The following is a 27,810-nucleotide window of genomic DNA, read 5'->3' on the forward strand; positions in this document are numbered from 1 at the left end:
ATCAACAGACGATGCAATAGCCACTGCTCTACATATCATCTTTACACATTTGGAGAAGAAGGATGCTTATGTGAGAATACTGTTCTTGGACTACAGTTCAGCATTTAACACCATAATTCCCTCCAGGCTTGACAAGAAGCTCAGGGACCTCGGCCTTCACCCTGCTGTGTGCAGCTGGCTCCTGGACTTTCTGTTAGATCACTGGCAGGTCTTAAGAGTAGGTTCCCTCACCTCTGCCCCTCTGACCCTCAATACAGGTGCCCCTCAGGGTGTGTCCTAAGCCTCCTCCTTTACTTTCTGTACACCCACGACTGTGTTGCTACCCACAGCTTCAATTTGCTAATTAAATTTGCTGACAACACTACACTGATTGGCCGAATCTCAAATAATAAGGAGGCAGCCTACAGAGAAGATGTTATGACCTTGATACAGTGGTGTCAAGAAAACTCAATGTTGTGAAAACAAAGGAGCTGGTTGTGGACCACAGGAGGAATGGAGACAGGCTAACCCCTATTGACATCAATGGATCTGGAGTTGAGAGGGTGAATAGCTTTAAGTTCCTTGGCATAAACAATACCGAGGACCTCACGTAGTCTGTACATACTGGCACTGTGGTGAAAAAGGCACCTCTTTTACCTCAGACAGTTCAAGAAGTTTGGTATGAGCCTCCAAATCCTAAGAACTTTCTATCTACAAGGGCACAATTGAGAGCATCCTTCCATCAATCACAGGGCCCTGCAGAGAATGGTGTGGACAGCCCAGCGCATCTGTAGATGTGAACTTCCCACTATTCAGAACTTTTACAAAGACAGGTGTGTAAAAAATGCTGGAAGGATCATTGGGGTCATGAGTCACCCCAAACACAAAATGTCCCAGCTGCTACCATCCGGGAAACGGTACCGCAGCATAAAAGCCAGGACCAACAGGCTCTGGGACAGCTTCTTCCACCAGGCCATCAGACTGATTAATTCACACTGACACAATTGTATTTCTATGATATATTGACTGTTCTGTTGTACATAATATTTATTATAAATTACTATAAATTACACTTTGCACATTTAGACAGAGAGGTAATGTAAAGATTTTTACTCATGTATATGATGGATGTAAGTAATAAAGTCAATTCAATTCAATAGTGCTAAAATTTGCAATAATGGTTCATATATGTGTAACACTCCGTAAGGTTTCACTGCTAATGTAATGGCTTCTTTGTAATGTTCCCTGCTGAGGTAATGGTTTCTCTGTAGCAGCAATATTTGGGTTACGGCTGGAGATAACGGGATGCCTATTAACCAATAAGAGTTTGTTGCTGTGTCTTGTGAGTCTGGAAGGATGTTTTTTTTTCACGGTCTTTTGTCAAGGAGAGATGAAGAGGGAGGACGTGTGTGGAGAGAGCTGGTAGACCACCAGATGGAGTGGACCAGGATCTGAGGGTCCAAAGGTTGGCGACGTTCAGAGGAGACCGATGGTGGTAGAATGACTACTGAGTGAGCTCCAACGTAATTTTGACTTGACTTTGGGCCCTTTTTTTTGTTTATTTCCATTACTAACACTATATTCAGATTAAGATTCATAAAGTTCTATCATTTAATTGCATATGGTGTACGGTCTGTTATTTTACATTGTGGGTTTGTAACTGGGGGTACATTACACAGCATCCACACAAATGTGATTACCCAGTTTGGCGGGGCCGAAGGCTGATTCCCCTAGATGAACACGAGTTGGGCGAGCCTGAGGGTTACATATGCAATATGCATAACTAAAATATTGTAAATAATTTACATATTGCTCTGAAGTGAAGCAGAGAGTTATCCCCTAAGTACAGGCCGATATCTCTTGACTGACTTTTCAGAAAAACAAATTATTTGGTCTTGAAAACACTGGTGTTGGTAGATTGTTGCTGTTTATTAACTGGTTGCTTTGTTTCTAACATTCCAAATACTCTTTGGAAACTTTTCTTTCAGTGTAAAAGTGATCTGTTTTTTTGAAAGGCACATAAAAGTTGTTGGAGAAACCCAAAGATACTCTGCAAATAAAATATGTCTGAGCAACACCTTAGAACAGAGTTAGTATATCATTGCTTTGGATCAACTTTCAGGTGAACTGCGATTTTAATGAGCATATAATTAGAATATGTGAAGTAAAGTCATGTTTCTCATGTGCTTCTAGATTTTGTCCATATCTTTATTAACAACCCTTCTTTGTGTTGAAGCACACTTCCTGTGATGTGCCTAACTGCAAGAGATGATTAGTGGAGTTATCCTGTACATTGAAACATTGTATTTGTCACTTTAACTTTAATCTTTTGTTTCTTAACACTTTTTTTGTTCAGAAACAGGTCTTTTGTTTGAGCGTCTGGTTGAAACCAGGAACCCCATATTACAAACTATTTTTCAGAATGTTGCTGTTTAATGGTTTGGTTTGATGTTGTTTCTGATGGAAGCATTTGAAAGCTGGAGCTTAGCCTCCCTTGCTATTTTTAGTTCTACAACATACCTTGATTGTTTGTTTAAGTTTAACTTGATGCTGTTTTATCCTTTTCCTACTTGCTGAATTCATGCTGCAGTTATTTACTCCTTTTGTACCTGAAGGATGGAATGTAATTATAGTATGGCTAAAAAATAGTCCCAATAAATATGCTAAATCTAGAATTTGATTTTAAAAAATCCACACAGGAGATGTGGATGGCACTGTCAAGGCTACCATTTCATGGTGACTCCTAAACTGCCCTTGAGAAGACAATGGAGGGCAGCCTTCTTGCACTGCTGCAGTTTGTGGTAAATATAATGTATACCCCTAATACTGCCAGGTAGGGAGTTTGAAGATATTGGATTAACAATATTCCAAGTTGGAAAGTGTGAGATTTGAAGGAAAAGTTAAAATGCACATGCGAATAGCTTATGTGTCTCGATTAAGTACAGAAGTCTTAGACTTAGATGTTAGAAATAATTGTAATTACCAGTCCTGGTCTTACTTCAGCCAGTTTCAAAGTTCAAGGTTCAAAGTCCAAAGTAAATTTATTATCAGTGCATATAGTTTACCATATGCTATCCTGAGTTTCATTTTCTTGCAGACATTTATAGGAAATAAAGAAATTCAATAGAATTTACAAAAAAAACATGAACAGACAAAGACTTGCCAACAACCAATATGCAAAAGAAGACAAACTGAGCAAATGAAAATATAAGACTGAGAACATGAGTTGTAAAGACTCATTGAAAGTGAGTCTGTAGGTCATAGAATCAGTTCAGAGTCGTGGTGATTGAAGCTAGTCACTGCAGTTACAGAAAAACTGAATTATTGGCATTAATTCCAATAGATATAAACACCTATGTCAGGATACTGTCCATTGACTATAACTCAGCATTTAACACCATCATTCTCACAATCCTGATTGATAAATTACAGAATCTGGGCCTTTGTACCTCCCTCTGCAATTAGATCCTTGACTTCCTAACTGCAAGACCACAATCTGTGTGGATTGGTGATAATATCTCCTCCTCACTGATGATCAACACTGGTGAACCTCAGGCGTGTGTGCTTAACCCACTGCTCTTCTCTTTCTATACCCATGTCTGTGAGGCTGGGCATACCTCAAATACCATCTATAAATTTGCTGATGATACAACCATTGTTGGTAGAATCTCAGATGGATACGAAAAGGTGTAGAGGAGCGAGATATACCAACTAGTGGAGTGGTGTTGCAGCAACAACCCTGCACTCAGTGTTAGTAAGGCGAAAGAACTGATTGTGGACTTCAGGAAGGGTAAGACAAAGGAACACATACCAATCGTCATAGGGGGATCAGAAGTGGAGAGAGTGAACAGTTTCAAATTCCTGGATATCAAGATCTCTGCGGACCTCACTTGGTCCCAACATATCAATGCAGCTATAAAGAAGGCAAGATAGTGACTACACTTCATTAAGAGTTTGAAGAGAACTGGTACATCAACAAAAACACTCAAAAAATTCTATAGATGTACTGTGGAGAGCATTGTGACAGGCTACATCACTGTCTAGTATGGGGGGGGGGGCGGAACCGAAAGAAACTGCAGAGGGTTGTAAATTTAGTCGGCTCCATCTTGGGTACTAGCCTACGAAGTATCCAGGACAGCTTCAAGGAGTTCTATCTCAGAAAGGCAGCGCCATTATTAGGGATCCCCAGAACCCAGAGCATGCCCTTTTCTCATTGTTACCATCAGGAAGGAGGTACAGAAGCTTGAAGGCACACACTCAGCGATTCAGGAACAGCTTCTTCCCCTCTGCCATCCGATTCCTAAATGGACATTGAACCTGTGAACACTACCTCACTTTTTTAATAAATATGTTATTTCTGTTTTTGCATGATTTTTAATCTATTCAATATATAAATATTGTAATTGATTGATTGATTGATTTTTTTCTTCTATATTACGTACTTGAACTGTTGCTGCTAAGTTAACAAATTTCATGACGCAGGCCGGTGATAATAAACCTGATTCTGATTCAGATTCTCTAAGATTTTTAAATGTCTAAATGGAGGGGGGGCTTTCCATTGGCCAGAGTTGACAATGGATGCTGTGTCATAGCTGTGTCTATGTAGTCAATAAACAGCCAGTACACAAGACAGGGCAGTATGATATGGAGAACAAGCTGTTGCCCATGCAGCAGGCTCCCCGTCTCTGTGTAGCTGATGAATCCAAAGAAACGACAGAGACCAATACAGTCTGGCACCAGTGACATCGCAGGAGTTGCCAGTCAGAGTTGAACTCAACATAGGGCTGTCTTAGGAACTCCAGCTCCAGACTTCTCCTCAGGGTTTACTCCCAAAGCCTTTCCCATGAGTTGGAATAGCCGCAAAGGAGCAGAGGTTTGAGATCACAGAGTTTTCTTTCTCCTAGATGAACTGACGAGCCCCATCTGCCCAGAGTGACTGGTTTTAAGGTGCCAGTTGTTATATTTTGTAACTCCAAACATAAATAAAAACTAATTGAAAGGAAAACAAAGGAGCTGGGAATGTGAGTCTAACTTGGTTTTTACTTTAAATGAGGCATGCATTTATGACGTGGCACCCAATGATGTATGCCATGCATGTACTTTTAAATATAACCCATGATGAATTATATAAAATTACAAGAATGCTTAATCAAACACTATATTTACAGTATTACTCAAATATTACCGAAATACTAAAAACGCAACACCAGTAACCTGTCTTTTCCCTTCTCCTGTCAATAAAACTGAATCCACCAGGCTTAGTAGCTAAGCCACATGCGCAGACAAGGAGCTGGGCCTGGTTCTCTGAAGCTATTTGAGACGCACTCCATTGGGAGCATTTAACAGGTAGTGTGAGCTCATCCCCTCTATCTCCTGTCCCCCCAGCTATGATAACCTTAAGGAAACTAAATGTCAGAGATGTTAAGAATATTAAAAATACCTCATAGCTTTTACAGCAGGCAAATTTGAGATAAGGGCTTTGCTGGTGTCAAAGGCTGTCTGGGGTGCTTTGGGAGAAACCTTCCCATTCCGGTGCTGGTATCTGGGACACTTTGTGCCAGAAGGTGGTCCTCGACACGTGGGTGTGGGGAGATCAAAGGCAGTTTCATGAGAAGCTAATCAGCAGTATCTGGCCCTCTGCATCATCATGCAGAATATCTTTAATACAATTATGATTCAATTTCTAAACACGTGAAAGAGAGATTTGTTTTCAAATAAAGTTCTTTATTGTTGCTCTTTTGTTTTACCAGTTGCTGCTTCAAAGTACGTTAAGACAGGAACATTTTAAAAAATTTAAAATACATCCCCCCATGGCCTGAGAGGGATGGTTTAATATTTACCATATTACCACAGCGAGTGTTTGAAGCCAACTATTTATTGGTATTGGTACTGGTTTATTATGGTCACATGTAGGAAGATGGAGTGAAAAACAGAAAATGCTGTTCACACAGATCAAAATCATTATAAAGTGCATTGAGGCAGACCAGGGTAAAACAATAATAATGCAGAATAAGACAAGAAGTACAGAGGAAGTACAGAAGTGGAGTGCAAATAAATACTGAAGAGAAATGATAACATGGTAGATAGTGAGGCCAAAAATCCATCTTATTGTACAAAAGGTCTGTTTAAGAGTTTGATGACTTTTCTTAGCCTGGTGGTAAGTGCTTTCATGCTTTTGTATCTCCTGCCCGATGGAAGAGGGGTGAAGAGGGCATGCTTGGGATGTGGGGGTCTTTGATTATGCTGGCTGCTTTACTGAGGCAGTGAGATGTACAGAAAGAGTCCATAGAGGGAAGGCCATTTTTTGTGATGTGCTGAGCTGTGTGTACATAACTCTCTACATTTTCTTGTTATCATGCATACTGTAGTTTCCAGATAGAATGCATCAATGAAAATTTGTAAGGGTTGAAAGAGAAATGACAAATTTCTTTAGCCTCCTGTAGAAGTAGAGGCATTGGTGAACTTTCTTGGTCATGATATCAATGTAGTTGCATCAGGATAGGTTGCTGGTGATGTCCCACAGTCCTAGGAACCCTCTCAACCCTCTCAACCTCAACACACTAGATGTAAACAACAACATATGCACTGACCCTTTTCCAAAGTAAATGATCAGCTTTTTCGGTTTGTTGATATTGAGGGAAAGGTTGTTCTCATCATTATCTATCTTTTATTTATTTTTGTAATCTACAATAATTTGTCCATGCACTGCCCTACTGCCACTAAACAACACATTTCACGATGTATGTCAGTGACAATAAACGTGATTCTGATTCTGATGTCATCAAGTTTTCAACCTCCTCCCTGTATTCCATCTCATCTGTATTTCAGATACGGCTCACTATGATGGTATCAACTTCCAACTTGCAGATGGAGTTAGAGCAGGATCTAGACATACAGTCACGAGGATACATTCTCTGTCAGTTTCAAAGCTGAAGACATGGTGATCGATTACAATGTAGAAACAGGTAGATGGGGATTTGAAAGGCGAATATCATTTTCTCTCCTGTGCACATTTTCTTGGGACTTCAAGTGGGTGGCCTGCATTGTCTATGCTTGAATTCATGGGATCGATAATGTATCTATCGATCATAGAACCCAAGGAAATTACAGAGTTACAATAGCATTACAAGTGCACAGATTATACAAATATTAGAAGAGAAGTAGAAAGAATAAAAAAATAAGTTACCTCAAACAGTCTAACAGGAAGACTGTCATCACTTCCCCGGCTGCAGGTTGACTCATTATAGAGCCTAATGGCCGAGGGTAAGAATGATCTCATATAGTGCTCTTTGGAGCAGTGCAGTTGACTTAGTCCATTATAACCTGTTGTAGAACCATGACTAAGTTTTATATGCTTACTAGATGGAACATGCAGCTGTAAAAGCAGACGGCACCTTGATCTGATTCTGCTGGTGAACTAGCCAGTGTTTCTGCTGCTCCTTGCAACTTAGTATGGTGAACAGACCTCTTCTGGGAACCTAGCTCCCACTGCAATGGTGTTGTCCAGCCCAGTGCAGTGCAGTGCATGCTCTCTCCCAGTGTAAACAGCCAGTTGCATAGACAAAACAGCTTTGATAGTTAGTGAAGCCTTGGCCCCAGGTTCACCACACATCCAAGCTGTCTCTATTCCTGATAGTTTCAAAATCACTTGGGACCTAATTAGGAACTTTTATTTAAAGACAAAATAAATAAAAGAGGTCTGTATTTACACATATAGCTGAACACACTTAAACTGACTCATTCTGGAGCAAATGAAGATCTTTATTTACTGTTCTTCTGCTTATTTCTCCCAATAAGGAGAACCATCACTGCATGGTGTAATAAGACAATCCCTATGGTTCAGGACTGTTTTGAACTAACTGGAAGATGTTTAAGGGGTCACCACACACGGGGAAGACACAGACCTCGAGGAATATACCTCACCTGTCACTGGCTATGTCAATAAAGTGTGTAAACAATGTTGGTGGCTCAAGAACAGTCATTTAAAGGCCCGTACAGAAGCCCTGGTTGAATGCAGAGGTGAACTCCCTCCTGAAAGCCGGGGATGCTGCCTTTAATTCCAATGACAGAACAGCTCTCAGAGCAACAAGGAGAAACCTCACCTTCGGCATCAAGATGGCAAAGACCACTTATGCACAAAAGATTCAAGCACACCTGTCCAATAATGATCCTTAGCATACCGTATGCCACAGTGCAAGGAAAAGTAGTGTTGACTAGACCAGTGACATGCCTCTCCCTGACGCTCTAAGCAACTTTTATGTCTGCTTTGAGACAAGCAACACAACACCGGCCATGAAAGCTGCTCCCCTCCCAGGTTTGCAGCCACTGTCTGTGACAGCAGCAAACATGAGAAGGACTCTGCAGAGAGTCAACCTCTGTAAGGAGGCCAGGACTGGTCAGGCTGAGTACTCAGGGGGTGTGCACACCAGCTCACAGACCTCTTCAAATCAGGTTGCTGAATGAACTTCACTGATCCAGGCTGCTGTCCCCATGTGCTTCAAATCAGCCACTATCACCCCATAGCAAAGAACTCTACACCCGCAGCACTAAATGAGTAACACTTGGTGTCACTAATGTCAATTATCATGAAGTGCTTTGAACGGCTGGTGATGGCACACACTGTATCAACAACTCCATTTCTGCCACTCTGAACACTCACCAGTACGCTTACTGACAAAACTTCCCTGTGACAGATGCAGCTGGCCCTGACACACCTAGTAAACAAGGACACACGTCAGAATGTTGTTTCTCAATGTTGTTTCAGTATTCAACACTTGTCCCACAGACCTTGGTGAACAAGTTCCTACTAAATACACCACTGTGCAATTAGGTGTTGGACTTCCTAACGAACGGACTTCAGATAGTCAGCATGCATGACTGCCCCCCCGCCCCCCATCATCCCCAACACGGGTAAACCCCGGGGCTGTGTGCTGAGCCTATTGCTTTCACTCTGTTCACACAGAGTTGCACCGCCAACCACCCAAGTAATCACATTGTCAAGTTCGCCGATGACACGGCAGTCGTGGGGCTGATCACCAGCAACGACGAGATGGCCTACAGAGAGGAGGTGGAAGAGCTCGAGACCTGGTTCCGGGCAAATAACCTCTTCCTCAATGTCAACAAGACAAAGCAGATGGTTATTGACTTCAAGAGAACTCACACCACTGAAACCCCTCTTTCCATTGATGACACAGTGGCGGAAAACACATTTCTGGAAGTACACATGACAGACAACCTCTCCTGGTCCGAGAATACATCTTACACAGTCTGGAAAATTCACCCATACCTTTACTTTCTGAGGAGGTTGAAGAGAAGCGGACCGTGCACATCCACCCTCACGCCGTTCCACAGATGCGCAGTACAGAGCATTCTGACAAGTTGCATCACTGCAGGGTACGGAAACTGCACTGAGGTGGGCAGCAAGGCTTAACAACAGGTAGTCAAAACTGGCCAGTGCATCGCTTGAAACAGCCCACAGGGATTGTAACATCATAAAAGATCCCACCCACCCTGCTCATGGACTGTTTGTCCCTCTCCCATCAGGGCGGAGACTATGTAGCATCCAAGCCAGACCCAGAAACAGTTGTTTTCTCCAAGCAGGAAGGCTGATCGTCAGCTCCCAGCCACAAACCCAACCCTCCATGACCCCCAACTAGTTTATCATTTCCTGTCAGTTACCTTTTCTGCAGATACTCCTGAGCTTAGCATCACTTTATGGAAACACAATCAATCTACGCATATAAGCTATTTTATGTATTTATGTTTATTGTGTTCTTTATATTTTGTGATTTGTTGTGCCACGTCAGATCCAAAGTATCAATTATTTTGTTTTCCTATTCAATTGTGTACAGAAAATGACATTAAACAATCCTGAATGCTTTCAGTGAGCTTCCTGTGGGTCTCAGGTTAAACTTGGAACAGTCTCTGCAGACAGAATTTGCTGCTTGAGAGCTGGGAAACCTTTGGACATTTGAATTCCATGTTTTACTGGTGCAACATAAGTACTTTTTGAGCTCTGCTTGGTAATAGCCCTGTTAAAGGCTCACAAATCTAGACGGATCTCAGTGGAAGATCTGCCCCATGAATTTCAGACCAGGGTTAGAATTAGCTGGGATCCACAAGAATAATGGGAGGAATTGCATCCTGGGCCTCCCCACCCAAACCCCCACTTCTCTAATCCCCTACAATCTCATTGATGTTCACCCACAGCATGCTGTTCTTTCGTTCAACAAAAATCTTTACTCCATCTGATTTGTCTATCCAAATGGAATTAGGACAGATTTTCCTTGTAAGATCTAAGTCAGTCAAAGACTGCTAGAAATTCCACACAAAAAAAAAACAAATGCTATTAGGATTAAATTTTCTGCTCTGAATTTATCTGGATAATTATTCATATTGCTTTGGATAATTGTTCACACGTCAGTGACGCTCACACCCGCCTCCACCTGCAATATGAATTTTCTGACAGGGCTAGGGAGGATATTATTAGTGGGAGGGGAAAATTGCGTTCATATCAAATTTAAAGAGAAACAACGGAGTGAAACTGCTTTGTGTCAGCAGTGCAGGATTTGCCAGGTCTCCTGCTGCTGCTACTCAGAGCAGGATGCCAAGATGTCTGGAAGGGAATGCTGCCACTTGGTGCATTCCAGGCTTATGGAGTTTGTGTTAAAGGATGCACTGAATATCAGTGCAGCAAATGCAAAGGTGCTCGCTGTAAGGGAGAAATGCAGTCTAAGGTCCTGTTGCCATTAGACACTGAGGGTTTTGGTCCTGTGGGAAAACCTCTCAAACACTTGAAATCTGTATCATCCAAAGAGGCCACATGAGTGGTGAGCTAACTGTAATGGAGTGCTAACTTGGTTTGTTACTGTCTCATGTAACGAGGTACAGTGAAAAGCAACACACACAAAAAGCTGGAGGAACTCAGCAGGCCAGGCAGCGTCTATGGAAAAGAGTAAACTGTTGACGTTTCAGGCCGAGACCCTTCATCAGGACAGTGAAAGACGTTGCTTTACATGCCATCCATACAGATTATTTTATCATATCAATGCATTGAGGTAGTACAAGGGAAAAACAATAACAGAATGCAATATATGGTGTTACAACAGTTCCAGAGAATACTACAAATCTGTAGACCTGATTATATCATGAATGTATAGATTGGACATTATTATGAATGTAAAGAAAGGCAGGCACTGTTTTTTGTATATGTCGGAGTCAGATCCGTGTTGTGAAATTTGTTTTTTTTGTGGCAGCTGTACAGTGCACTCTTATGGCAACAATTCAATGCATAAAAATGTGCAGAAATGGTCAAGAAGTTCAGTTGTTGTTGAGACCAAACATTAATCAGAATGGAAAAGAATTGCGATCTAAGTGACTTTGATCGTGGAATAATTGTTGGTGCCAGACGGGGGAGATTGAGTATCTCTGAAGTTGCTGATCTCCTGGGATTTTCACACACAAAAGACTCTAGAGTTTACAGAGAATGGTGTGAAAAACAAAGGACACCCAGTGAGCAGCAGTTCTGTAGGTAAAAACACCTTGTTAATGAGAGAGATCGGAAAAGTACAGCCAGCATGGTTCAAGCTGATAGGAAGGCGACAGTAACTCAAATAATCACGCATTACAACAGTGGTGTTCAGAAGAGCAGCTCTGAATGCACAATACATTGAACCATGAAATGGATAGGCTACAGCAGCGAAAGACCACGGATGTACTCTCAGTGGCATCTTTATTTAGTATAGCAAGTATCTAATAAAGTGGCCACTGAATCAGAATCAGGTTTAATATCAGTGGCATATGTTGTGAAATTTGTGTTCATAGGTTCATTGTCTATTTGGAAATCTGATGGTGGAGGAGAAGAAGCTGTTCCTGAAACACTGAGTGTGTGTCTTCAGGCTCCTGATGGTAGCAGTGAGATAAAGGCATGTCCTGGGTTGAGAGCCACCCAGGACATTGATTATTTAAGAATGATGTTTATTTTAAGGGGAGAAATGTTCTTATCACTTTAATATCTGGCATGACCTTTATGTGGGGACTATATACTAAATTGATTTTTAGAGCAGGGAGGTGAAATAGGGACTTAGCATTCACTCAGTTGCAGAAACTCAGCACTGCAGTGCCTCTGGGAATGTTGTACCTTCCTTTTGGTCGAATTTTAAAGTTGAACAAAATGACTAAGCTCTGGTGTACCAGTTGTGTAGTGGTGCAATGTGCAGGCCGGTAGTTTTCACAGTAGCTGCAGCTACTGCCTGGTTCTCAGGCTGCTTTGCTCACTGGCTGTTAACTCCACTGTCATTTCAAAGGCATGGTGGAAATGAATTGCAGTCCAAGGCTTGGATGCTGTTTGATACTGAGGCGCACCAGCCCCTCGAACGGGTACATGAGCCGCATTGGTGCTTTGTGGACAGATTGTTCTGAATTGCAGGACTTGACACTTTGAATCTAAAGAAAACTGTTTGGATTGTTTCTCCTTTACAGATCTTCAGGAATAAACGGTATTTTTGGATTAAAATACAAAGAAAGACTGGCAGTGGATGAAACAATCCTTGTCGAGGTTTGGTCCGTGCAACTGCGTAACAGAATCCTATACATGATGTTGTATTCTGCCTTCGTGCCACACTCTGTTATTCTTGAAGGTTAGCGTCATACAGGAAAGGGTGCATTTATTCTTGGCTTCAAGCGATTCTTATTGACTTGGTCACGTCGGAGTAGAGGAGCTGATGTGAGGTCATGTTCCAGAATGGGTTTGGGGGTTGAAGGATATGTCCTTTATTTGAGGCTGGAGGAGAGGATATGAAGATACTGGTGCCCAAGTTCAATATGTTAGAGGAAAGTAATATGCCCCTGTGACCTGCTTCGCTCTGATTCCCCTTGCAGTGGTCATGATGTAGGAGAATTCTGTTGACAAGGATGCACATGAATGAAGTGTGACAATATATCCTACCAGTTCATGGTTATATTTTCAGGCAGAAGTGTTTCTCCAATGCAAAATATATGTAATAAATCTAAGACAGATTGGTCACATTACAAAACAATCACCAAACACCTGATACTTAAACAAGCACATAATAGACATCTTGCTGCGTATTTATTGATCCTGCTTGCAATAAGTTTCTGATTAAGGCATTGGTTATTCTCACGAGGCAAGAACGGCCAAAAGCACAATTGCCCTGTGGTCTGGCACACTGTTTCAGAGCTGAAGCAGGTTGCAACAGAAATGCAAACTACTGCATCTATCATTTATGGAGGTGAGAGAAAACAGATGGTTTGGTTGTAGACTTTGTCTAAGCTACTCGGTAAATCACCAGCTCCCTGAGCAAGAGCATTTTATAGCTCCGTCCTTAATGAAAATCCTGTCCTCCACTAAATTGTGCAAAGCTGGGATTTATTTTGTGTTGGGTTTATTGCAAGGGTATGATGAGGAATTTTTGCAAGAAAAAGTGAATTAAAGATAAATTATACACAATCTTTACAAGAAAGAATACAATTAGAACAAAAGAGCAGTCCATTTTAGTGCAAAGTGACCCATTTGGTTACAATGTTGCTAAACTCTAGTGTTTAGCATTAGAACATAGAACAAAGAACATAGAAATCTACAGCACATTACAGGCCCCTCGGCCCAAAATGTTGTGCTGACCATGTAACCTACTCCAGAAACTGCCTAGAATTTCCCTACTGCATAGCCCTCTATTTTTCTAAGCTCCATGGACATATCTCAGAGTCTCTTAAAACACCCTATTGCATCCACCTCTACCACCGTCGCTGGCAGTATATTCCCCGTACCCACCACTCTCTGTGTGAAAAACTTACCTCTGACATCCCTGTACCTACTTCCAAGCACCTTAAAACTATGCCCCCTCGTGTTAGCCATTACAGCCCTGAGAAAAAGCCTCTGACTATCCACACGACCAATGCGTCTCCTTATCTTATACACCTCTATCAGGTCACCACTCAGTCTCCGTTGCTCCAAGGAGAAAAGGCTGAGTTCACTCAACCTATTCTCATAAGGCATGCTCCCCAATCCAGGCAACATCCTTGTAAACCTCCTTTCCACTCTCTATAGTATCCATATCCTTCCTGCAGTGAGGTGTCCAGAAGTGAACACAGCACACAGTGGGGTATAACTAAGCTTTTATATAACTGTAACATTACCTATTGGCTCCTGAACTCAGTCCCACGGTTGATGAAGGCCAAAACACCATCATCATCATCATAAGGTGCCGTTGCCCAGTTTGAGCTTTGACTGCCATGGCCCACATACTCCTGTTTCGGGTCAAGTGGACCAATTCATTGGTATTCATTTCCAGTTCTCTTTTCAACACATCACACACCTTTTTAACAACACTGTTGACCTGCACAGCAGCTTTGAGTGTCCTATGGCCATGTACCCCAAGATCTCTCTGATCCTCCACACTGCCAAGAGTCTTACCATTTATATTATATTCTGTCTTCAAATTTGACCTACTGAAATGAAGCACTTTACATTTATCTGGGTTGAACACCATCTGCCACTTCTCAGCCCAGTTCTGTATCCTATCGATGTCGCACGGTACCCTCTGACAATCCTCCAGACTATCCACAACACCCCCAACTTTTGTGTCATCAGCAAACTTACTACCCCACCCCTCTACTTCCTCATCCAGGTTATTTATGAAAATCACAAAGTGGAGGGGTCCCAGAACAGATCCCTGCAAAACACCACTGGTCACTAACATCCATGCAGATTACGAACCATCCACAACCACCTTTGCCTTCTGTGGGCAAGCCAAATCTGGATCCACAAAGTAAGGTCTCCTTGGAACCCATACCTCCTTACTTTCTGAATGAGCCTCGCATGGGAAACCTTATCCAATGCATTTTGCTGGTTGGCTCAAGAACCAAAATGATTGAAGGGAGTTAGGTGCCCTTGAACCTGCTAGTGTGGGACTACAGGTTTCTGTATCTCCTGTCCATTGGTGCCTGTGAAAAGAAGGCATGACCCAAATGGTGGGGTCTTAATGATGGGTTTTGGCTTTTTGAGACAGTGCCTCCTGTAGATACTTCCAATGGTGCAGAAGAATGTGCCCCTGTTTAATTGGACAGAGTCCAGTACTCCCTACAGATCCAGTGTTGTTAGATTGCTGAGATTCAGCACAGATGTGGGTTTATTTATCATCAGTCAGCCTCTATTAACTTCCTCAGAATGACCTAAGTAGTGAGTATTAATATTCATCACAACCCACTTTGGACTTGGATAGGAAATAATCCAATATTGCACACCTATAGAGCTGAAAGGATATTCAAAGGAACACACTGACATCTTTATTCTCCATTATTCAGAGTTTTGAGAGAATGTGCAATGCCTCCAAGCTCAGTGCAGACTGGAAGATCTGTGTGACTCATCTACATTGTCACTAATGGTGTTTATCTGTGAAATTACATTGTTAATCATCTCAATCTGTTGGTATGGTACAATATTACAATTTCGATATAAACACACCCCATCAGTGTGTTTTGCTCTTTCTCTTTAGTTTCAGCCTCCCTATGTTTTGAGACATTTCTATCGCTTGTAGTCTGACTATCTCCATGGCTTGGTGGGGGAGGCAGGGTGTGTTTTAACATGGGAAAGGCGAGGATTGGTTTGAGCAAAAACTGACTGAAATTGGAATTGATTTATTATTGTCAAATGCGCCGTGTAAAGCAGGGGTTCCTAATCTTTTTTAATGCCACTGACCCCTACCATTAACCACTGTACTGAAACTAGGAGACACAGCCTCAAGATTCGGGGGAGTTGATTTAGTACAGAGATGAGGAGGAACTGCTTTTCCCAGAGAGTGGTGAATCTGTGGAGCTCTCTACCTAATGAAGCAGTGGATGCCACCTCTGTAAATACGTTTGTATATTTAAGACAAGGTTGGATAGAGTTTTACATAGTAGGGAAATTAAGGGTTATAGGGAATAGGCAGCTGGGTGGAGATGAATCCATGGTCAGATCAGCTGTGATCTTATTGAATGGCGGAGCAGGCTTGATGGGCCAGATAGCTCACTCCTGCTCCTATTGCTTATGTTCTTATGTTCTAATGAGGGGTCTGTGGAGCCCCTGTGGAACCCCTGGGGTAAAGCTTGTCGTGCACACTGTTCATACAGGTCAGATCATTACACAATGCATTCATGTAGAATAAGGTAAAACAATAACAATGCAGAATAAAGTGTAACAGACACAGAAAAAGTGGAGTGCAGATAAACAACAAAGTGCAAGATCATAAGGACATATTGTGATGTCAAGAGCAATGTTCCCTCTAATTTGTAAAAACCAGTGTGCATAAACATCTAGTGCTGTGCAATTCTTTGCCCAGTGACAACATGTGTGCACTGAATCTTATGTATAGAGGCATTCATTATAACAGCTAGTAAAACACTGTCAATAAGAACTTTGATCTCCTCTGGGTTTGATCATTTTTGCTTTCGTTCATCTGCACTCTTACAAAACATATGTCGCAGGCTTATAGCAGGTAATGAAGAATTTCTTGCTGGAGCTTTTGCACACCGTCCATATGTGATTTGCTTGCTAAATGATGCTTTAAAAATTCAAGTTTCCAAATATCACTCCACTTCCCGCTTACAAATTCTCAGCAGCTTTTGCATTGTGACAATACATGCAGTTAACACCAGATTCTGTATTGTACATAAATATTTCGCGTAGCTGCATGTTCTTGATCTCATGAGCTTTCAGTGTAGCAGTTGCTACAGTTTTATTAAGCTATTCCGCTTTAAATGAACTAGCAGTTCTTTTGTGTATTCATGCCCTTTGCTTCTTTGGAATTCAACATAGTGAATTAATAATTTCTTCAATAAAAGCGGTGTAATTAAGCCAGTTCTAAAATATACAGACAGATATCATCACAAACTCTACATTGTCAACACCGTCCGCATCAGAAACTGGAAAAAGAAATGCGATTGTGTATGATCGTGAAATATACTTAACATGTCAATGAGGTAGAGGATGATAACCTTTTGAGCGCATTTTAACTTCCTCTGTGTGCTAGTAGCAAAAGATGTGTGCGCGCATACCTTAGAGGGAATATTGGTCAAGAGTTGAAATTATTGTACTAAGGAACTATTTCATAGCCTTATAACGGTGGGGTAGAAGCTGTCCTTGAGCTTGGTGGTACACATTTTCAGGCTGTTGTGTTTTCTGCTCGATGGGAGAGGGGAGAAGAGAGAAGGTCCAAGGTGGGTGGGGTCTTTGATTATGTTGGCTGATTTACAGAGGCAGTGAGAAATCCATGGAGGGGAGGCTTGTTTCCGCGATTCCTGATTCCAAAACTCTGGCTACATCAGGATCCCATCCCAATCCTGCTGACCGCAGGGCTTAATGGAGGCTGGTAAAGACTGGAAAACCAGCCTGCTCTCAGAACACAAACTTATTTTTTTAAAAAGGATGCTCATCAGACTGGCCGCCAGTGATTTGCTGTGCAGATTTTGCAGTGGGTGGCTCCCTTTTCCACTCCTCAGGAAACAGTAATCGCAGCAAGGTGTGGATATTTTGGAAAGAGTGTTTGTGGAGCAGCTGGAGTGGGTCTGACAGAGCAGCAGGATTTCTCTGTACTGCCTCAACTTACTTTCTGTCAGACTTTTGACACCCTCTGTGATGTCCCCTGGGGTGGGTGTATGAGGTGTCTCACCTCCCTTCCTCAGCACCAATATTAGTCATCGGATATACCTGGCTCTGTGCAGTTCTAGAATCCATCCTGCCTAGTCAGACTTGCCTTCCTGTCATGGAATCTCTCCAAGTCAATAGGCCTAGTTTGTGAAGCTTAAGTTCCTACTTTATAAAGATAAAGAGCCTCTGCTACCCAACCCCAACCTTCCACAACAGCCATTTAACTCTCTCCAGTTAAAAAAAAGCAGCCCAACATGCGTTCCAGCTAATTCATATTCCCTCATACAAAAGATACTAATACACTTAGATTTTTCAACAGCGTCTACTCTTTTCTAACTGCTAAATGAAGCAGTTGGATGAACTACCACCTAGTTCATAATTAGAAAACGAACCGACCGTCTTTCGTAACTTGAGAGTTAATAACAAATGGTCAAATGCTTAATATACCACTTTGAAAATATAGATTAGATAAAAATAGCGAATAAGAAAGAAGGACCAGATGGAATAGCAGCCCAGGCACAATAGGCATCCTGACTTTATTTCAAAATGCTTTTAGGGAAGATACAGTCAAATAATTAAAGATATTTTGCTGTCCTGTCAAACATAAATTTGCAAACTCCATTGTTGGATTAATTTTTTAATGAAAGAATACAATTGAAGTGTGAATAGAACCAGGATTACCATACAGTGCACATTCATGTGTAAAATGAATTTTCTATTTCATTGAAGCAATGCAGTGTAATAAGCTTTTATGTTCTCTCCTGGGAGGGGCTTGGTGATCTCTGACACAACTTGCCTGAATGTGGCACTTTCTAATCTTTATATTTACGCTCACCAATTGAAAAGTCATGTGTCGATATATTTTCTCTCCCAACCTCTGTCTTCCCCCCCTGACCCCACCACCCCCCCATTGAGCTTCAATAAAGGTTACACTTGTCTGTTGATTTATTTTAGGTTTTTCTGTACAACTTCAGAAAGCATAGAAGCAGGGCAGAGAAATACTTTCAGTTTGCTTTATCAGCACAAAACAGTAGAGCTGAAACATTGTCAGGTACGGCTTAGTAATTGTAAGGAACAAAAGGGCTACAGAATTTCTAGAAGGCTTGGAGGGAGTGTTAAAGGAAAGACTATGAATTAATCATAATGACATATGTAAATGAGCTCATTAGACAAGTTGTATTTCCCCTAATGCTTAAACTTTAAGTAAGTTTTGAATTAATGCCAATTATTCCAAGGGGCAAACTATTCTGCAGGTATATCATGGTTTACAATTATGAGCAAGTTAATCACAACAGATGCTTGTTTGGGAAACTGGGCCTTTCCTGTGAGGGATCTCTGACAGAGGGCCTTTAAGTTGGTCGTAGGTTAGTCTCTAGCCCACCATTGAAGGTAGGGTCGGGTGAAAAGTAAGTAAGTATGATAACAAGTGAACCCCAGTGTAGTATTTTCTTGTCCTGCAGGGATGATATGAAATGACAATACCTGTTAAAAATGCTTTGCTTTTATTAACAAAACACTGCCATAAATATGTAACACTTCCTTCATTACAGAAACTTCATGAAGTCAGGATATCCCAAAGCACTTCACTGCAAATTAATTTTTTGTGCTCAAGGAGCTGGAATAGGAATAATATAGATTCAGAACCAGAATCAGGTTTAATACCATTGGCATGTGTAGTAAAATTTGTTACCTTTGCAAAAAACTGAATTACCATAAGCTATATATGCATATTAAATAGTTAATTTAAATAAGTAGTGCAAAACATAAATATTAATGAAGTAGTGAGGTAGTGTTCATGGGTTCAATGCCCATTTAGGAATCGGATGGCAGAGGGGAAGAAGCTGTTCCTGAATTGTTGTGTGTGTGCCTTCACGCTTCTGTACCTCCTTCCTGATGGTAACAATGAGAAGAGGATATAAAGAAATATAAGTTGAGTGTAGCTTGACTGCAGATAATTTCTCATAGTAGCTGATTACTTAATAAATTCTTGGTAAAACTGAGACACTACTTGCGCTCTGAAGTCAAGGTAGCAGTGTGAAATTAATTCTTTTTTACATTTTCAGCCTTGGTTCATTGGTTCAAGATTAGCAGGGAGGGCCTGAGATGATGTGAAATTCCCTGTGCACTCAGACATTTCAGGCTGAAGGCTGGAAAGAATTTAAGTGCAGTGGATTCCGGTTAATTGGGCCACATTGGGACCAACGCATTTTGGCCCAATTAACCGGCTGCCCCAGCTAGCTGAAGTTTCATAGAAATAGTTAAAAAGGTATAAAAAAGACAAACTGAGTGACAAATTATGCATTTAAATGAAATACAGAACAAATTAGGACTCTGCAAATAGTACTACAGTACTATAAAGCTGTGTATTTGTCCTAAATAGTTATCGAAGCAGGAATTCATCCAGTGTTCTCAATGAACAAAATTAGTGCAGACTCCCAGTGTAGATAATGGACTGGCTTCATACAACGCCTTTGACAAATGATCCTCCATATCCTCATTTTCATTGCAACATTCCAGATGATTGTTGATACCTTCAAAGGATGGCACGGTAGCGTAGTGATTAGCACCACGCCTTAGTATCAGCAACACAGGTTCAATTTCTTGTCCGTAAGGAGTTTGTACATTCTCCCCAAGACTGCATGGGTTTCCTCCAGATGCTCCGGTTTCCTCCCACGTTCCAAAGACCTACTGGTTGGTAGGCTAACTAGTCGTTGGAAATTTTCCCATGATAAGCCTGGGGTTAAATCGGGAGTTGCTAGTTGGTGTAGCTCGAAGGGTCAGAAGGGCCTATTCTGCACTCTACCTCAATAAATAAGTAAATAAATTCTTCATCGTCCTAACTGGTTGATGTAATGAAATTATTTCCTTTTCACTTCCAGACATCTCTGGTTTCTCCAAGCATGAATGCTTGAAACTGCAGTGAGCAAAACAGCTCTGAATGGTCTTACTGCTTACATCTCACCAAAATCACTGTTTTATGAATACAACCCACTAAACTGATGCCATTTAAAAACTGTTCCTGATAAGTACAGTGTATCATCTAATGCAGGGGTCCCCAACTTTTTTTGCACCGTGGTCTGGTTTAATATTGACAATATTCTTGCGGACCGGCCAACCGGGGGGCTGGGGGCTGTTAATCACAACCGGAATATAAGTGATAAGTCAACTATGTCACTTATAAGTGGCTAATACGCTCAATTTCGTTTCTAAAGGGGTTTATCTAACGAATTTAATATTAAACACACAGCGCATATTTTCCTCGCATGAATGTAGTAATAAGTCAATTATAACAGTGGTCCCAAACTTCTGGGCCGTGGGCCGATACATTGCTGCGATGAATGCAGGGCTGCAGGGGTGCATTGGTGGCCAGAACGCACCCAGCACATCTTTAAGAAAAAAGCTGAAATAAAAAAGCTAGTTGATTAGGTGCCACCCGGCACGTAAATGTCCGCCCAGATCAGAGGCAATGCAATCGGAGGTTGGGGACCACTGAATTGTAAGTCACTTATAAGTCAATAGCATCATAACATTTTAAGTAATGTTTGGATATTAAACACACAGCGCATATTTTCCTTGTATGAACATATAAAATCATTGCAACACACCAATATCGCTGAATCAGTGGGATCCCTGGGCTTCTTTCCCTGCAACAAGACGGTCCCATCAAGGGATGACTGGAGACAGCGATACTCAAAGGGGCTTTCGTGGCTATCTCAGGATATTCAGCCTTGACTTTGATCCAGAATGCTGGCAGAGATGTAATGTCAAACATACTTTTCAGCCCACCGTCATTTGCAAGCTCGAGGAGTTGATCTTTTTCCCACGCTGACATGGAAGATTCAACGGAAACATCGACAAATGGGTCATGGACCCATTCCTTTGCACGTCTTGGGTCACTGATGACCTTGCGTGCGTTAAAGTTCAACAGTGGGCGTGACAGGGAATGAGGAAAGGTGCAGCTGACTCATATCATTTCATATCGCCAAATCATATCGTTTCCTTGTGGCCCGCGGCCCAGTAGCACATACTTTGCGGCCCGGTGGTTGGGGACCACTGATCTAATGGCCACACACTAGTTAGAACCTAGTCAGCAACAGTCTCCTGTCCCAATTAAGCAGTACAGTGTCCCAAATAAATGAAGAGAATCCTGGCTATTTTCTCAATTAGTTTTTCTTCTTTAACAGTTGTCTCAAATACTGTAAGTGACTGCCCTGAATAACTGATGGCCCATTAACCGGAATCCATTACATTTGCATCTGTCCAGTAATGAATTTCATTGGGTGATAATAAGTGAACAGGTATCAGAAATTGTTCTCCATCAGTTTGCATTGAATAGCAGTGGTATACTGAGATGAGAATAGAAAACCTTTAAATTCTGAAGCTGAATTATTACAGAGAACGTACTTGTTTAATCCATGCTATATTGAGTTGTTAACGACACATGCCTATTTAAAATTCACTTGATATGTGAAAGTTATTGTCATTATAACAATTTCTTATATATAAGTATATGTGCTCCTTCTCCACTCTGAGTGCTTATGGACATCTGTACATTTCCAAGAGTCAGTGGGGTCCATAGACAATAGAAAATAGGTGCAGGAGCAGGCCATTTGGCCTTTCGAGCCAGCACTACCATTCACTGTGATCATGGCTGATCATCCACAATCAGTACCCTGTTCCTGCCTTCTCCCCATATCCCTTGACTCCGCTATCTTTAAGAGCTCTATCTAACTCTTTCTTGAAAGGATCCAGAGAAATGGCCTCCACTGCCTTCTGAGGCAGAGCATTCCACAGATCCACAACCCTCTGTGCGAAAAAGTTTTTCCTCAACTCTGTTCTAAATTGTCTACCACTTATTCTTAAACTGTGGCCTTTGGTTCTGGACTACCTCCAACATCGGGAACATGTTTTCTGCTTCTAGTGTGTCCAATCCCTTAATAATCTTATTTGTTTCAATCAGAACCCCTCTTACCCTTCTAAATTCCAGTGCATACAAGCCCAGTCACTCCAATCTTTCAACATATGACATTCATGCCATCCCTGGAATTAACCCAGTGAACCTATGCTGCACTCCCTGGGTGAGTGGAAACGTGTGCATATTGCTTCCAAGAAAACTTTGAGCAATTCTTTGAACCTTTTTCCTCTGTCCACCTAGAGATCTTTTTCTGTGAAAGGGCTTGGTACAGATCATATGTTTTGAGTGTTTGGTACCAGGCATGTGAATGATGTGGTCTGCTCAGCAAAACAGACTAAGAGCCCTAGTGCTGGGGAATTCGGCCTGGGAGATCATGCTTTACAGGATTTTGCATAAACAGGGTTGCAGGTTTCTTTGCAGAACATGAAGGAGTAGATGGATCACTGTTGTCTGAAGTCCAAGAGACCATAAGACAATTCAGCCCATTGAGTCTGCTCTGCCATTTGATCATGATTGATTTATTATCCATCTCAACCCCATTCTCCTGCTTTCTCTCTGTAAAATTTGACGCCCTTACTAATCAAGAATTTATCAACTTTTGCTTTAAATATACCCAATGACTTGGCCTCCACAGCTGTTGGTGGCAATGAATTCCACATATTCACCACTATTTGCCTAAAGGTATTCTTCCTCATTTCTGTTCTAAAGTGGGTTCCTTGTATTCTAGCCTTGGATTCTCCACCTTTGGAAATATCCTCTCCACGTCCACTCCATCTAAACCTTTCAATATTCAATTGGTTACAATACCATACCCCCTCCTCCCCTGTTATTTTTCTGAACTACAGCACGTGCAGATCAAAACCCACCAAATGCTCCTCATATGTTAACAATTGCTTTGCCAGGATCATTCATGTAAACCTCCTCTAGACCCTCTCCAATTCCAGCACATCCCTTTCTTAGGTACAGGGTGCAAAACTACTTACAATGCTCCAAGTGTGCTCTGACCAATGCCTTATAAAGTCCCAGCATTACATCCTTTCTTTTATTTTCTAGTTCATTGAAATGAATGCTAACATTGCATTGCCTTTCTTAAACCGACACAGCCTGCAAGTTGATCTTTAGGTAATCCTGCATGAGAATTCCCAAGTCCCTCTCTACCTCTGATTTCTGAATTGCTCCACTTTCAAAAATAGTCTATGCTTTTATTCCCTTGCATAACCATACACATTCCTACACGGTATTCCATTTGCTACTTCTTTGCCCATTATTCTAATCTGCCCAAGCCCTTCTGCAGACTCCCTACTTCCTCAACACTGCCTGCCCCTCACGTATCTTTATATCATTTGCAAATCTGGCCACAAAACCATCAATTCCTTTATACAGATCATTAACATATAATGTGATAAGTAGTGGACACAATACTGACCTTTGCAGAACACTACTAGCTACCGACAGCCAACCAAAAAAGGCCCCCATTATTCCATAGAAACATAAAAAACCTACAGCACAATACAAGCCCTTCAGCCCACAAAGCTGTGCTGAACGTGTACTTACATTAGAAATTACCTAGGGTTACCCATAGCCCTCTATTTTTCTAAGCTCCATGTACCTGTCCAAGAGTCTCTTAAAAGACCCTATTGTATCCACCTCCACCACCATCACCAGCAGCCCATTCCATGCACTCACCACTCTCTGCATAAAAAGCTTACCCCTGACATCTCCTCTGTACCTACTTCCAAGCACATTAAAACTGTGCCCTCTCATGTTAGCCATTCCAGCCCCGGGAAAATGCCTCTGACTATCCACACGAACAATGCCTCTCATCATCTTATACACCTCTCTCAGGCCACATTATACTCTTTTGTAGCTCTTTTGATTTTATGATGTCTTTGACTTTCTTTGTCATTCATGATTCCCTCATCGTCCATTTAGAATGCTTCTTTCTCTTTGGGATGAACCTAATCTGTGTCTTACCAGTTACTTCAGTAAACTCCAGCCATTGCTGCTCTACCATCAGTCCTCCTCATAGCCCCTTCCAATCTTTGTGCTTTGTGCTAGATTTGGGATCTTGATCTTCAAATACTCTTTTCCCCATTAAACCAAAGACTGTGCTGGCACATTGAAGGAGGTATGCTTGCTTTTGCTAGGAGGTTTCTCCCCTTATCTGAGAAATGGTTCATGTCCACTTGTGAATCCTTATTGTTGGGTGTGCGGCAATGTTGTACATTGGGTGCAGGGATAAAGGTTTTGTGCCTGTTAAGTGATAGTCCCATCCTGTTATATGCTTTAGTTAACAAGTTGGTGACGCCATGGAGCTCAACCTTCAGATATGTGCAGACCCAGAGGTAAACAGTAGCCCCACTATGGAGGCCTATGTAAACTTGATTCTGGAGTGTGTTTCACAATGACATGTAGACCATGAATCTAAGGACCTACACAGAGCTAATCTCATCAAAGACCAGTGGTAACCAAAGCAACGTCACTTCTAGTGGCACTTTGTTCACTCTCCCCTTCATAAAGCTTCACTTTACATATAAAGAGGGCTGCCCAGGGGCTAAAGGAACAAAGCATAACTATGGAATATCTTAGACTCAGGTCTCTGGAATTGCAATTCAATAATAAGTTTTCCTTTCTCAGCTGGAGAGCAGAATATAAATAATGTAAGTTATTATTATGTTGCTGAAAGTTCCACTTTGAGATATAATTTATTTTTGAGGGACATGATCACCTTGCTGCTGACAAATGGCAGCCTTTGAAATGTGTGACCTTTAGGAGGCTGTTGAGGGACCAAATCCTGAAAATTCATCAGTTCTGTTGAAATAGAAAGTACATATCAGCTTATCAACATGCATTAGGCTATGAAAAATGGGAGAGATGCATCAATACAAGGATGTACTTTACCCTTGATGGACCAGACTGAAAATGTTATACTTGTTTACTATCCTGCCAGTGACTTTTCATTGAAATCCACAGGGTGCAAGCCATTGGGCCGGGGGACTTTTCAGACACAATTAATTTGCTTATGACCAGTTCTTTTGTGACAGTGATGGTAATTAATTCCTTCTTGACATTATTCAGTATCTATGGAAAGTTTATAATATCTTCTGTTGTAAAACCCAGTGTTTCAAAGTTCAAAGTAACTTTATTATTGAAGTACACACACACACACACACACACCCACACATATATATACATACACATATACACACATATATATACACACTCTCCATATACAACTCTGAGATTTGTTTTCTTGCAGGCATACTCAGTAAATCAAAGAACCATAATAGAATCGAAAGACAGCACCTAGCAGGCACCAATGTGCAAAAGACAACAAACTGTGCAAATACAAGAGAGAGAAAAAAGTAATAATTATCAAGAACATGAGATGCAGAGTCCACAGCCTGTAGAACATCACTGTGGTTCACCGGTGTCATCTTGATGGAAATGTTTTTGGAGTGTAGCAGTTTGCATCGTGTTATTACAGTGCTAGTGACCCGGGTTCATTTCTGCTGCTGTCTGTAAAGAGTTTGTACATTCTTCCTATGACCACATGGGGTTCCTCCGCGTGCTCTGGTTTCCTCCCGCATTCAAAGATGCATGAATTAGTAGATTAATTGATTACATGGATGTAATTGGGCAATGTGAGCTTGTTGGGTTGGAAGGCCTGTTACCATGCTGTATCTCTAAATAAACAGTAGATATGTATTGAACTCCGACAATAAGATTTCTGTTTCAAGGGTCCTTCCAGAGTCTTCTTTTTTTTAAATCTTCACCCAAATGGATTCAACATATTCTTGGCCTATAAAAAATATCTGCAGATGCTGGAAATACAAAATAAAAGCAGAGAAGGCTGGAACGTTTAGCAAGGCAGGTAATAGCCATAGAAAGATAAAGTGTTAACATTTTCGATCAGAGACCATTTGTCAGAACTGGGAAAGAGAAAATATCTTATGTCTGGGAATGATGTAGCCTTCTGGTCTTGGTACTGAGTTCTACAACTCACTTTCTCACATCGGTCATTTCTGCTGTAAATCATCTGTCGGTTCAGTTCCATTTTCTCCACAGGGCCCTCAATGATGTAATGTTTATGCCTGTTTGTCTGTATTCTCAAACTCTAAATGTACTCATTCCATAGCTTTCCTTCATTTTTATTCTCTATCCCCAACGTTAACCCCACTTCAATGTATGCCGATTGTAATTCCTGTCAGAGATATTCCTTTGTTCCATCTTACTGAAATGCTTGGTGTGTTAGTATGTAATTAAAGTTCTCTTTTTGCCTTATTTTAACTTACTTTCGTATGATGGTCTTTTGCCTCTTGCACTCAATTTCTGTTCTGCTTGTGGATTCTACAGTCACCTCATTTCACTTTTGTCCTTCCTGTCTCTTTAGTCTTCCTGCTGAGATTCTCATTCGAGTTTAAATTTTTTCCACCAGTTCTCTCATACAGTCCTGCTGAGATATTGGTTCTAGTCTTGCCTGTGAGTAAACTGTTCCATATATGCAGTTCCTGTACCTCAGGAATTTAATTGCATCCCTCCTGCATCTTCTCTTTATGCACCAGTGTTTCTCCAGGTTTGACTTCCTCTATTTCTATAGGCCTCTTTGTACTTACAAGATAAAGCTTAAAATGACGTTGGTGGTTGCACTGATAAATGACAACAAATCAATTTGTTCTAAAATGTAGTTTAAATGTAGTTTAAACTTTGTAACTTTCTAATGGTGCATTTGCTCCAGAAGATCCATGGTGACCTGGTGGTTTGGATTCATAGAGGGTGGCGGTTGAAGTCTGTGACCAGTGGTGTTCTGCAGTGATCAGAATTGGAACCCTCTGTTGTTTGCGATTTGCTGGTTGTCCGTCGTGTCTGATGATGACAGGAAACCTGTGAGGGAGTTTATAAAGTAGAAAAGCTGTTGCACTGACTAGGTCCACTTTCTTGACCTCAAAGGTCTGGGTCCAGTGGTACGAACAAATGTGACAAACTGGGGTCTTCCTTGGCTGCCGTGGATGACCATGACTTCTTCTGTGCCTTGTCATGCCCTTCCATGGAGTGTTGCATTACTGTCATCCTGGCCATTGGATCTCACTGAAGATCTCATCCGCACAGTCTGCTGAAGTTGACTTTGCATGCTGCTTGGACTGGCTATACCAGGGTGAGGGTAGCCAGTGGATGAGATCTACACCACTGAAAACAGATTTCCTGCAGAATACCACACTACCACCCTTCACCCACTACTCACTGCCTTCTGGATCAAATTTATATATATACA

Source organism: Mobula hypostoma, chromosome 6, assembly GCF_963921235.1.
Source record: "Mobula hypostoma chromosome 6, sMobHyp1.1, whole genome shotgun sequence".
Classification (NCBI taxonomy): domain Eukaryota; kingdom Metazoa; phylum Chordata; class Chondrichthyes; order Myliobatiformes; family Myliobatidae; genus Mobula; species Mobula hypostoma.